Source organism: Pteronotus mesoamericanus, unplaced genomic scaffold (genome assembly GCF_021234165.1).
Source record: "Pteronotus mesoamericanus isolate MK-2021 breed Mesoamerican mustached bat unplaced genomic scaffold, CSHL_Meso_final scaffold_36, whole genome shotgun sequence".
Classification (NCBI taxonomy): Eukaryota; Metazoa; Chordata; class Mammalia; order Chiroptera; family Mormoopidae; genus Pteronotus; species Pteronotus mesoamericanus.
In genome coordinates, this window is record NW_026555313.1 from 7844352 (window position 1) to 7858618 (window position 14267).

Consider the following 14267-nt stretch of genomic DNA (forward strand, 5'->3'; position numbering starts at 1 on the left):
CCACAATGTTGTCCATTTCCATGGGTCATTCAGACATATTCTTTGACTAACCACTTTCACTTTTTTCCATCAATCCTGCTACCCGCTTTCTTCTGGCACCTTCAGCCTGTTCCCTGTTTCCATTTCTCATCTCCATTTTCCTTATTAATATATTTTTCTCATTTTATTCCTCTTATAAGTGACATCATATCAGAACTTTGCAGATGCACCGAAAGTGGTAGTAAGAGAGAAGTTTTTACCATTACAGGCTTATATCAAGAAATTAGAGATCCCAGGTAAACAAGCTTATATTGTGTCTAAGAGAACCACAAAGAAAAAGGAGTAAAAGGAGACCAAATTTAGCAGAATGAAGGAAATATAATAAAAATTAGAGCAGCCCAGCTGAGCATCTTGATAATTTTGAGCAGCATCCTGTACACCAAAGGGTCACCGGTTAGATTCCCAGTCAGAGTATAAACCTCGGTTGTAGGAACAGTCCCCAGATAATGGCGAATAAGGGAGTTGCTACCCGCCAACTGGCCAATGTCTCTCTCTCTCTCTCTCTCTCTCTCTCTCTCTCTCCAATAGGCATACCCTCAGGGGAGTATTGGGGAAGAAAATAAAAAGAAAAATTAGAACAGAATTAAGTGAAATAGAGAACAAAAAGACTGTACAAAAAATTAAGGCAACAAAAAGTTGGTTCACTGAAGAGATGAATGAAATTGAGAATCCTGTGGCAACACTCAAAAGGGAAAAGAGGAAAGACTCATACAAAGCCAGAAATGAAAGAGAAGTTACCACAGAAACCATGAGAAATACAAAGGATTATACGAGGACACTATGAAATCTATATGGCACCCAATGAAATATACTGGAAGAAATGCCTAAGTTCCTAGAAAAACATAGCCTTCTGAGAAGGCATCACAAAGAACTGGAAAATATAAAGGGACCAATCAACACTAAACAATTGGAACGACCATCACAATCCTCCCTAGAAGTCAAAAGTCCAGGAGCAGATGGCTTCACTAATCAATTCTACCAAACATTCAAAGAAGACTTGATACCTATCCTGCTCAAACTTTCCCAAAAATGGGATGTAGAGGCAATACCTCCTAACACATTTTATGAGGCCCACATAACCCCACTACCAAAACCTGACAAGGACAAAGAAAAGAAAACTAGGCACCAGCATCTCTGATGAATATAGATGCAAAAATCTTAAACAAAATACCAGCACATCCAATACAACAGGAATGTTATCGAAAGATAGCATTCACTGCAACACCGATCAAGTGGGGTTCATTCCAGGAGCACGAGGATGGTTCAACATATGCAAAGAAATCAATGTGATACTCAATATGGTACTAATATGGTACTCAATGGCAAAAAGGTTTTCTGCTAAGGTCAGGAGCATGACAGGGATGCCCACTCTCACTACTATTATTCCACACACTACTGGCAGCCCTAGCCGCAGAAACCAGGAAAGAGAAAGAAATAAGAGGTGTCTGAGTTGGGAATGAAAACACCACATTGGACAAAAATTATATGATTGTAACAATAGGTGCAGGAAAAGCATGATAACATGCAACATCCTCTTATTATGAAAACAATACAATGGTTACAGAAGGAATGTATTTCCTTCTAGGCGTGTATGTTACCTTCGAAAGTCCTCAGATATATGGGTGATTTTGAGTGCTCTAATTTCGCCCAAAATCTCCTTCCCCAGCTTCTCCCTCCTACATACATGTTAACATAATAAAGGTCATATATGACAAACACTCAGCTAATATGGTACTCAATGACGAAAAGGTTTTCTGCTAAGGTCAGGAGCATGACAGGGATGCCCACTCTCACTACTATTATTCCACACACTACTGGCAGCCCTAGCTGCAGAAACCAGGAAAGAGAAAGAAATAAGAGGTGTCTGAGTTGGGAATGAAAAGGTGCACCTGTCACTTTTTGCAGATGATATGATCCTTTCTATAGAAACTCTAAAGGCCCCACCCAAAAAACTGTTAGAAACAAGAAATCAATAAAGTAGAATTTCAACATACCAAGTCATTGTAGAAAAATCCATTGCATTCCTCATCTTGGGTAAGTGGAAGCCCGGCGCAGGCCTCCCAGTTATGGGCGGCAACAGGAAGGCGAGACGGCAACTAGAAGAAGCTGAGATGGCAACCACCGCTGATGATGCTCAGCTCCCATGAGGTCACACAATGCTTCTGACTTACAGGCCTCCAATGCACAAGGTAGAGCGGAAGAAGGCAGCTCTAGAGGAGATCAAGCAGTGGCTCAATCAGGAGCAAATGAAGTTCCCACCAGAGACTCACCAGGAGGACACACGGAGGCCGGAAGAGAGAGAAAAGAGAGAGACAGAGAGAAGTGGATGGGGGTGGGGGGGAAACTGTGCCGCCTGGTGACTGCAGAGTCGGAGTCAGTGCAGTACGACCCTGCCAGCCATATGTATACCCATTAGCACTGTCAGCGACATGGACTGCCCTTCCTGAGCACGGGGCAGGGCCCTGTCTCAGGAGGAGGTGGCATCCATGGAGAAGCCAACCAAAGCTTTCCCCAGGAAGTCTGGGGAAGCTTGCTACCCCAGCGGATCTCCTCTCTCAGAGCATCCTTGCAGGCACACAGTTGAAAATAGTCAAGAGGAAAAAGGAAAGCTACCGAAAGCCTGGGAAAGCTACAGGCATTGCTTAAAACCATTAAGCTGGCTGCAAACCACGACTGCCGGGAGCCAAAGATTACTGTGGAGACACGCAGCAGGTTGCCTAACGCCTAGGAGGAGAAGCTGGGGAAGGAGATTTTGAGCGAAATTAGAGCACTCAAAATCACCCACTTATTTGAGGACTTTAGAAGGTCACATACATGCCTAGAAGAAGATGCTTGCTCAAACATTACCTTTGAAAACACAAGCTTCCACTTTGGGCTAGTCCTGAAGGCTCAGGGCAAACCTGGCTAAGTGCTCACAGAGAGACCTCACACAGCCAATCTGCAAAGATTCAGAAAGGTTTCCTCTCTTCTCCCCTGACTCCTGGTACTCATGGATTCTCTGTCAAAACACTCCCTGAATCCCAGTTATGGAAGTCTTCAGTGACCAGGCATAACAAGAAATACATTCTCCATCAAAACAGATGATCAAGGTCATGAAATGAATGGACTCCTAGAGCCTTCATGAGTAACAAAAAAGTTAGTAAAACCCTGGACAATGGGAAAATCTGATTGCCACAGTTAAGGTATGATAGTCAAACACCCTGTTCTCAAGAAGACTATCATGAGGCATTAGCCAATTACAAAAGAATATAGGAGAGTATAGCCCATTCATAGGAATGCATGTACTGACTGAAATAGTTCCTGAGAAAGTTCAGGTAATTTGTCAAAGACATCATACACCTGTCTTAAATATGCAGGAAGAGCTTAGAGGCCAAGGAAAACTGAAGACATGGCATACCAAAAGTGACAGGATGCAGGAAATGCTGTGCTGAGAAATAATACTGAGCAGTAAACACTTAGATGGAAAAAAAGGGCTGGAGCCCCGGCTTCTGTGGCTCAGTTGGCTGGGGCATCATCCCATGACTGAAAGGTCATGGGTTTGATTCCTGGTCAGGGCACATACCAGGGCACAGGTGGCGACTTCTTCCCCAGTCACAGTGAGGACAGTACGTCGTTCCAATCCATGCCTCTCTCTCCTCCTTCCTCTCTCCTTGAGCAACAATAAAAACAAAAATCAAATTAGCATGAAGAAGAGAGGAAAATATCTTGAAGAACACTATCAAACACTTGAAAAGAATTAGCTCCAGTGTTTCTCAAACTCTTCCAAAAGAGAGGAGAACGGTACTCTTCTTGCTCATTTGGTTAGACCAGTGTTTCTCTTATGCTAAAGCCAGATGAAGACACCACAGGGAAATTATAATCTCCAATGATGAACATAGTTGGAAATCGACTCAACAAACCACTAACAAACTCAGTCTGAAGCGTAGAAAAAAGATTATGTGCCATGAGTAAGTAGGATTTATCCCAGGAATGCAAGAAGAGGGCAATACAAGGAAATCAGTCTATATTAGAGATATATGAATGGAGTGAAATTAACTCTTGATTACCTCAATAATACAGAAAAGGCATTTAACAAACTCTAACACCCTTGCAGAAGAGAAACGCTAAGAAAAACATGGATAGACAGGAACTTCCTCAACGTAAGAAAGGGAGCCTGTCAAAGGCCCCAGATAATGATGTCATCAATGTTGAAAGACTGAAAGCTTTCTCACTGGGATCAGGAACAGAATGAGGATGTCCATGTTCGTCTCTGCTATTCAGTAGGATACGAAATTCCAGGCAGAGCACTTAGACAAGAAAATGAAATAAAAACACATCCAAGTCTGAAAGGAAGGAGGAAAACTCTATCGCAGATGGCATGATTCCATAGATAGATAATGACCCAAAGAACCCACCCTAAATATACTAGGGGTAACAACAAACATGTTGAGCAAATTTGAAGGTCATAAGTTCAATGTACAAAAATCAGCTGTGTTTCTTTACATTGCCAATGACCATCCATGAAGAAAAGGAAAAAGCAATTCCATTTTCAATCGCATCTAAAAGAACTAAATCTTTGGAAATGAACTTAACCAAGGATATGAAAGACTTATATGTTGAAAATGGGAAAGAATGGATGAAAGACATTTAAAATGTCCAAATAAAGTGAATGACATCCTCTTTATTTGGACAAATGACTTGGATCAGAAGACAAATGATAGAGATGTCAATACTGTCTAAGTACGTATGCATTCGATGGGATTTCAGTCAAAATTTCATCACCCTTTTACGTCAATAGAGGAGGTGGTTATCAAATTCACATGGAATTGCAAGGAGCCCCAAATGGCCAAAGCAGTGTTGAAAAAGAACAAAATTGGAGGACTCACACTTTTGATAAAGAATATGGGCCCAGAATACGTTACTCACTCTTCAATTAAAAACAAATGAACAAACAAAAACAAAAAACAAAAAAATCCCCAAAACCCAAATACCTGTTTTTTCTAAAGTAAGGTAGAAAAGATATGGATGGTACTAAGCATATAAGAAAGTCCTCAGTAGTCATAAGGAAACTGCACATTAATACCCCAATGAGACACCAACATTCGCTTATTAGAGTGGTTAGCATGAGGAAAAATTGTGAAAACTGTTGGATCTTTCATGGCACGTTAATAAACAAACTGGTATATCCATACAATGGGACAATACTAAACAATACAAAGTTAACACACTATTGACTTCAATATGAAAGAATGTTCAGCAAACGATCCTCAATTCTCCCTAAGGATCAATTCTCAATGAGGAACTGTTCCCCTGTTTCCCTGGGGGGCTCCGCAACCCTAGCAGAAGGACCTGTGCCGCGCTCAAGAGGGGAAGGGCCTGTCAAGCTGAAGGGGAGCTCTGGGGATCAGGGGTCCCGTCCCAGCCACTAGACCCCGGGGGCAGCTTTGGCATCAGCACTCGTGAGACTGTGCTGTCCTCTTTGGTCTCTTCAAGCCACACATAAAATGCATAAGGTAAGAGGACAAAGCAGGCCATCGCATTGATCCAGATTCTTACCAATTCTGCTTCTCTCTCTTTGTTCCTGCAGTTGCCAGCTTGCTTCTTTCCTGGGAAGACCATGAAGCTTCTTCCTTCTTATTGGCCCAAACCTCCCCTTTATTTCCCACCTCCTATTCCAAGTAGTACAACCTCTCAGACCCTTCACAGCACAATGAGAACTAGACTTGAGAGTTTCAACTCCCTCCTGGCCAACCCTGGTCACGGAAAGCAGCCTGTGCCGTGACGCTGTCTCGGGTTTCAGGATTGCCTCTGCAGCGCCTCGCAGGCAAAAGACTCTGCACTGGGGTTCCAACAGAGTTCTCAGTTGTTTGGGAAGACTCCATTGACTGCCCAGGGATGATGTGGCTGTGCAATGGCGGGGACCTGACCACAAGACTTTCCCTATGGGAGGCAATGAGAACCCCTAGAGGACAGCTAATTAGGTGGGGTGGTATCCACGGGGGTGACCCTGGTGTCACAGCAGGCTGGGCAGCCAAGCCTGCGGAGGTGCTCGTTGACGGGCCCACACTCACTGCCAAAGTGTGTGGTGAGCTGGTGGTCCTACCAGTCCATGCCATGCCCACGGCAGAGGCAGGGTAGATGGGGGCAGAGGCCAAGATGGACACCCCCCTAGAAGCCTTGCTGTTGGTGATGGTGCCGAGCCCCCTGCTAGACTGATGGAGGCTGTGCTTGGGTGCCCCACCGAGGATGGGACTCAAAGTAGGGGAGGCGGTGCTGCCAAGCACTGGGTTATGCTGAGGACTGGAGCCTGTGGTCCTAAGGAGGCTCCCCTCGTGAGAGCCCTTCTGGGGGTTCCGGCCCAAGCTTCCCCCAGAGCGCTGAGTGTCTGTGCCAGAGGGACCCATGGCAGCAGAGGCTGGCCTGGTGCTGGCCTGCATGCCCAGGGCAGCCTGTGTGGTGCTGCCCAGGGCTGGCTGGTCTCGGGCCGATGACGGGGCCTGGCCTGTGGCTGCAGCTGCCTGTTTTGCACCTGTAGATTCAGGGTGAGTCCCTGCCAAAAGAGTGTAGGGAGGTGGGGTGGTGTCCATGGGGGTGACCTCCATGCTGGAAGCAGGCTTGGGAGCCATGCCTGCGGGCCACGTGCACGCCGAGGGGCCGGCACTCACTACGGAGGAGCCTGGCAGGCTGGTAGGTGAAGGGCTCCTGGCAATGGCCATGGGAGCAGCTCTGGCAGCAGGCTGCGGGCAAGACGACAGGGGCCCTGGAGCACCGCAGCCTGCGGTGGCCTCCGTGAGGGCCCACAGAACACTGTTGATGTGCTGCCACAGTGCTCGCTCTGCATCCATGTCTTCGGCTATGACGCTGTAACCCGGCTGAGGAGCTGCTGGCGGCCTCAGGGGTTCCCCTCGCCGGTTAGGCAGCAGAGTAAACCTCGGCCTTCAGGGCCTGTCACAGGCACTCAAGCTGTTCCTCGGGGACGGGTTGTGCCCGCAAGTGTCACCTGGGCCCTTGTCTGGCTGGCTCTTCCTCTGGGTAACCTGCAAACTTGAGGAGGGAGCCTGAGGGCCCTGCTGCCTCACTGTCTTGGACAGCCTGTAGGACAGCCAGGTGCGGCAGCTGGCTGGGTGCAACCTCCGCGCCGCTTGCTGGAAACCTCCAGTGGAGCTATAGGAGCTGGTGATGGCTTCCGTTTCAGGGCAGAAGCTCCTCACAGCGGCCTGGGGTTTCTGCTGGCATCCGTCTTCAGGGCCTCTCCCTCGATCTACCCGCCCCTCCAGGACGGCAGACTCTCCCCGCTGTTAGGCATCTCTGTCCCACTGTATGCAGGGGCCCTGTGATGGCAATGCCTGTAGAATGAGTTCAGGAGGCGCAGGGACATGCTCAGGGCTCACAGAATGGCATCCTGAAACACAACTTCAGGAATTTTGGAACACAGCATGGCCACCAAATACGCAAACAATGAGCACGCGATGGCCTTGGAGAAGATGGAGGCATGAGGACAAGGGGGTGCTGCTGGCTGTGACAGTCAAGCCTCACCCAGGGTGGCGGATGAGGGCAGAATCTGCCCAGGAAAGTGCCCATCAGGCTCCTCAGTGAGGTCAGTCCTTGAACAAATTGGAGGATCCCAGCAAGCTCCTTGAGCAGCCAACAACATTGTTGAAAGCCAAGAAGTGACTGTTGGGCCTATTGCTAGGAGACAGCCGGAACTCCTGGGGGCGGGGGGTAGGGTGGAGTAGGGAGGGTGTGGTGTGGGGCAGGGGATAGGTGCCAGGAAGAGATGCCCTTGCCAAGGTTCTGGAGGGAGAGTCACACCCAGGTGACCCTTGAGGACCCTTAGGTATATCTCCGTCTCCAGCTGGGACAGGGACAGGCAAAGGCTGCGAAACTTGTGTCCCCCTGGGGCCACAGAGGCCTGAGGGTGACCACATTCTTTGGGTTCCCACCAACAACTGCAGCTACATGGTGCCCACGCCTCAGGCACCTTGTTCTGCTGGTGGCGCTTGGCATTCCACAAGGCCAGGGTGTTGGACTACTTGGACTGACCAGGCCTGCAGGGTTCTTTTTCTCACACCACTGAGATCTCTGCGCAGTCACTGTCTCTCTTGAAGGGGTTGGAACCCTTCTAACCACAGAGGCTGATGCCCACCATTCCCTCTCACTCTTTCTTCCACTTCACAGCAAATGTCAGTTCTACTTGCCCAGTGCCAGATAGTCCAATCAATTGTTTATTGTCCTGGGTGATGTGCAGAGATGCCACAGGTTCCTTCTTTTCCTCTTCCTTGTCTCTTCTTCCTCCTCCTCCTCCTCCTGTCAGACTCTGCCTACTCCTCTTCCTTGTCCCAGGATCATAGAGTTAGTGTGGGCATTGTGCCAGCCCCTAGACCCTGCCAGACCCTTGTTCTCTGGCTTTGTCCCCTGCAGCAGGGCCAATGCTTCCTTCAGCTGGGCCACTTGGAGGGCTCACAGTGCTTTGAGTTGGTGGGTGTTTCCTTGTATTTGAGCTGCTACTTCCCTGCAAGCAGGGACAGAAGTATAAGTTGGTAGGCACAACATAGTCATGGTGATGTAAATACAGCATAGGAGATATAGTCAATAATAATATTGTGATAACTATGTATGGTGTCTGATGGATACCATTCAATAGATTTATTGAGGTGGTCGCATTGCAAGCTAACATTCTCACCAAGCACCTAGTAGAGCTCTCCATGCTAGCCCGAACTTTCAAGAATACTCAAGTGATATGATTGAAAACAATGTTCAATCAACTCACCTCTTAAACTTTTCTTTTATTACCTAGAAAACGGAAAACATGAATAAAAAGGCAATGTCATAGAGAGATAAGAGATTGTTCTCAAAATATTGTGTAGCACCACTGTTTAAGCTAAGTTTCCCATTTTGGACCTTCTCGACACCTCAGTTTCCTGTTTATGAGCTGAGAAGATACCTAACATATATTGGTAACAGTTCAGTGATTTTATATACTGTATGCACACATGCACATACATATACATATGTAGGAGAAAAACAGACAGGCAATACAGGGGCTGGAGAAGGCAGTTCTGGACTTCTGCCAAAGATGGAGTTGTAGGTAGACATGCTTCATCTCCTCACACAACCATAAGAAGGAGAGCAACCAATCTAAAAAGAAAAAACAACCAGAACCGGCAGAAAGTCATACTGTATGGAGGTCTGAACTCCAAAGAGTTAAAGAAGAAACATTCACTCTGACAGGTATGAGGGACGGAGAGGACGCAGTATGGCATGGAGAGGCAGAGGCAGGGCACTGGCAGAGGGGCAGCAGCAGTGGCAGCGACCAGCAGAACAACTGTCCCACACTCAAGTGTGGTGGTTCAAAACCAGAAAGGACAACTGAGAAGTGAGCGATCTCAGTGCCAGGGTAGGCTGTGAAGTCCAGGGTTCCAGTACTGGGCAGTAAAGCCTCATAACCTCTGGCTATAAGAAGGCCTGGGGATTGGGACAGTGGAAGAAACTGCTGGTCTCTCAGGAGGGTCCATTTAAAAGGCCCACAGGGTCAAGGAACATATGCAAACCCACCAACTCTGTGAATCATCACCGGAGCACCAGTCACTTATCAGAAGTGACTAGAAATGGGGCAAGAGCCAAGCAGGTGCAGTTGTTCCCCCTGTGATCCCTCCCCCACACACAGCCGCCTCAATGCAGCAAAGTGGATTGCCCTGCCCTGGCAAATGCCTAAGGCTCTGCCCCACACAATAGAACAGGAGTGCCAAAACAGGGAGTCAGAGCAACTCTACCTAATACACAGAAACACAGGGAGGCTGCCAAATGGAGGAGACAAGAAACATGGCCCAAATTAAAGAACAGAACTAAACTCCAGAAAAAGAACGAAGGGACACAGAGATAGCCAACCTATAAGATGCAGAGTTCAAAACACTGGTGATCGGGATGCTCCGAGAAATGATTGAGTATGTCCACAAAATAAAGGAAGAAGCGAAGGCTGTACAAAGTGAAATAAAGAAAAGTATACGGGGAACAGAGATGGGAAGGAAGCCAGGTACAAATCAATGATTTGGACCAAAAATAAGAAATAAACATTCAACCAGAACAGAAAGAAAAAAAAAATAAGTGTTTAAAAAAACAGGGAGAAGCTTAGGAAGCACTGGGGCAATTTTAAATGTTCCAAATTCTAAATCATGGAGGTGCCAGAAGGAGATGAGAAAGAGCAGGAAAGGAAAATTTATTTGAAAAAAATAATGAAGGAAAACTTTCCCAGTGTGGTGAAGGAAATAGACATACAAGTCCAGGAGGTTCAGAGAGTCCCAAACAAGTTGGACCCAAAGAAGGCCACACCAAGATACATCGTAATTAACATGCCAAGTGTGAAAGATAAAGATGTATCTTAAAAGCAGCCAGAGGAAAAAAGAGAGTTATCTACGAAGGAGCTGCCATAAGACAATTAGCTAGCTCTCGAAAGAAACCTTGCAGGCAAGAAGGGGCTGGAAAGAGGTATTCAAAGAGATGAAAAGCAAGGATCCACATCCCAGATTACTCTATCCAGCAAAGCTATCATTTAGAATGGAAAAGCAGATACAGTGCTTCCCAGACAAGGCAGAGCTAAAGGAGCTCATCACCCCCAAGCCCTCATATGAAATGATAAAAGGACTTATTGAAGGAAAAGAAGATCAAAGTTATGAACAGTAAAATGACAACAAGCTCACAACTATCAACAACTGAATCTAAAAAGCAAAAACAAACTAAGCAAACAACTAAAACAGGAAAGAATCACAGGAATGGAGATCTCATGGAGGGTTATCAGCGAGTAGGGGCAAGGAGGAGAAGGATGGAAAAGGTACAGGAATAAGAAGCATATTTGATAGGTAGAAAATAGACAGGGGAATGTTAAGATTAGCATAGGAAATGGGGAAGCCAAAGAACTTATATGTACAACCCATGGACATGAACTAATGGGGGGATTGCTGGGGTGAAGGTACTGGGTGGAATGAGGCAAAGGGGAAAAAAGGGGAACGGCTGTAATAGCATAATCAATAAGATATACTAACAAATAAAAAATAACCTGTAAATGAAAAATAATTCATATTAATGGAAAATATTCTATTAGGAAAAATTAAAATGGATAAAAATGGAAAAAAAGTTCTGACATATAGTCAGGTCCTCAATGAATGGTAGTTACAGCTTTTATTATTATTGTTAGTGGTAATAGTAGTAATGGTAAAAGTATTTACCTCCATATGTTATTTTCATATTGGCTCCCTGAAAGAGCAATATATCAAATAGAACAGTATAACTCAACTAGTTTTGGAGTCTCTGAGTGGCAGCTGGGGTCACAGGTATTCTGGGCCAAAAAGGAGCAGAGTCTCGCCCTGAGTGTCTCCAGGGCTCGGTCACGGAGTTGGATGCCAGCTGTTCAGAGGTTAACTTTCTTTTTTCGCTGAACTAGTATTTTACTGTTATAAAAAATTCCTGTGCTTTAAATATTTTTAATAAGTTAATAATTTTATTAAACTTTTAGGATTACTGACCCATGAATATGAAATTATAAAATGGAGTCTGAAAAATTAATATTTGTAAGGGGCATAGAAAGTCTTCATATTTCCTTTTGGAACAATTTATCAGTCCATCTTGTGGTAGTTTGACTTACTTTATCCCCATGCCTTTGTAAAAAAAACCTAAAACTTTCAGTACAATTCCAGAATGTTATGTAAGAAATAAACATGAAATAACTACTATGAAGTTGAAATACAAAGGAAAAAAAACAGAAAAAAGAAAATGCATGAGAAAACACATATTAAAAAACAGGTTAAAATAATCAGGCTGTCCCTCTAAATGTGTTGAAAATATACTATCTTATTATATTTTATCTAACATTAACCTATTAGCTATTGAAAGTCTGGTTGCTACTACAGCTTTATTTCCAGCACACAATGGACAAAACTAGAGGCATTTGTAGGAGTCATGAAATGTTAAAAGGTTTATTCACAGTGGAGTCCTTCTGATGTACACCTGATTGGCGAATATCAACTTACTGTAAGTTGGTAGTGGGTGCTTGTATGACATCTTCCATTGTTAGAGGATTCATTATTTTATCGCAGCACTGGTAGCCAATATGATATGATGTTTAAATATTGCTTGAGAGTATGGGTTTTGGAGTAAGGTTGCTCAGAAGTACCTAGTCTCTTTGTAACCCAGTCTTAGACTAGATTTAGTCGGTTGCAAATTAGGGGTAATAGTACTCATTTCATAGGATCAAAAGAGTTAATATTCATAAACCCTAGAAAGTGCCTAGCATATTCAATTACTCGATAATTTTTAATTACTCCAATAATAGTAGTAATAATAAGGAATAGTGGATGATTATTTCATGAATTTACATACTTGGATTATTAAAATAGTTGTATGGTGAAAACAGATGAAGGAAAACATTGTTAACCTGCTTTTTTCCCCTCAGTGGAAAATAGATTTGTGTAGTCCTGATAATGACATTGTAAGATTTTCCTTTTTGTGTACTGAATGATCCCGACCTAAAATACACATACACAGCACCTCTGAGGTTTGTTGGCGACTGGCTAGCAGAGACCTGCTTAGACAATCCTGCAGTCATGGAGACCTATTGAGAAAGGTACGACTTTCTAGCAGCCCTTAAGAGAATAGTTGAGCAAGAATACACTTGATCTTTCCGTCAATGCCAAATTTATTTCAAAAGCAAATGAAGTATGATTTCACTTTTACGTACATGATTACTGTTGTAGTTTTATATAACTTAGGGCAGGATGAAACAGAATGTTAGAAAAGAAGGAGCACATTTGGAAAATAAGCTCACACGTGCCTTCTTTTTACTTCCTACCAGCAGCTGCTCTTTCAGCAAAAAAAAATTTTTCTGATAATTTCTCCAATTTATCTATAAAACTAGCTGATTACAGAATGTGCAAGTCAGCCTTTGCTATTCATTTGCAGTCCAAACCTGCGACAAGCAGTGCTAGGATGCAGTGTTCCAGCCCCTTTCAACCTTCCTCTTCCTCTCAGTTCTTTAGTTTAACTAATATTGGAAATAGTTAACTCACTAAGTAAGTGTAACATGAAAAACCCAATATAATTGTCTCTAAGTATTATAAAGCCCATTGTTTTTGCACAATTCTTTAGAAATATAAGCTGTCCAATATCAGAGTTGTTGAGAAAAGTCAAGAAAATACTGTATTTCATATAATTTCACTGATACATAAATAAATTCAACATTAGTGTAGAGATTTCTTTGACCTGAGTGATGAGATGCCTTTAGTACCTGTACATGTAGTATAAATGGATTGTGTTTTTTTGAAGGCAGTAGCATTGGCTGGAAATTGTGATGGAGAAAGCACTGATATGTATAACCCATGGACACAAACAATAATGTGGTGAAGGCCAGGGGAGGGGGAGTGAGGGCTGTGTGGGGGTGGGCAAAGGTGGAGGGAATAGGGGACATTTGTAACAGCATCAACAATAAAAACAAAAAGAAATGGAAAAATACAGGCATTTTTTCTCATTAGCATGATTCTCAGATATTCAGTACAAGAGAATATAAAATCATCAGAACTGGCAAACAGGCTTTCCTGAAAAATGCCAAAGAGGAAATGGGCCTTATTAGGGAACATAACATTCAGACCAGTGACAAGTAACTAGGTGTCTACAAGTGACATGATGTCCAGAGACATACAGTGACTGTATCTGTACAGATACACAGAACTCAGAGCATGAATTTATGCCTTCATTCTAAGCTCATTGTAGAGTATGTGGGTGTTAGCTTCTTGTTTTGCTGTTTTGATTTGTCGGTATCAAAGAGGAAAAAGGATAGGTGTTGAAATAAATACAAAAGATCTATCTATTTTGATGTAATTAAACTTTTTATTTGAGCCTGCCTTTGGTCTGTTTATTTTAGCGTAAGTAGAGTTAACGTAACTTAACTTAAAACCAAAGGTAGAGTTTGTCTTTGGTTGTCTAGGATAGCTTTTGAATTGCCCAAACTTATCTTTCTAAAGATTTTTTGTTAATTTTAGAAAGAGAATATGGGAAAGAGAGAGGGAGAGAGACATCGATGTGAGAGAGCAACAGTCATTGGTTGCCTGTTGAACACGCCCCAAATGGGGACTGAGTCTGCAACTCAGGCTTGTCTTCTGACCAGGAATCAAACCGATGACCTATTGGGATGGAGCCCAATGAACTGAGTAAAACTGGTTGGTCGTTGCTGCACAAACTAATTTTAAGACAAAAAGTTTAAA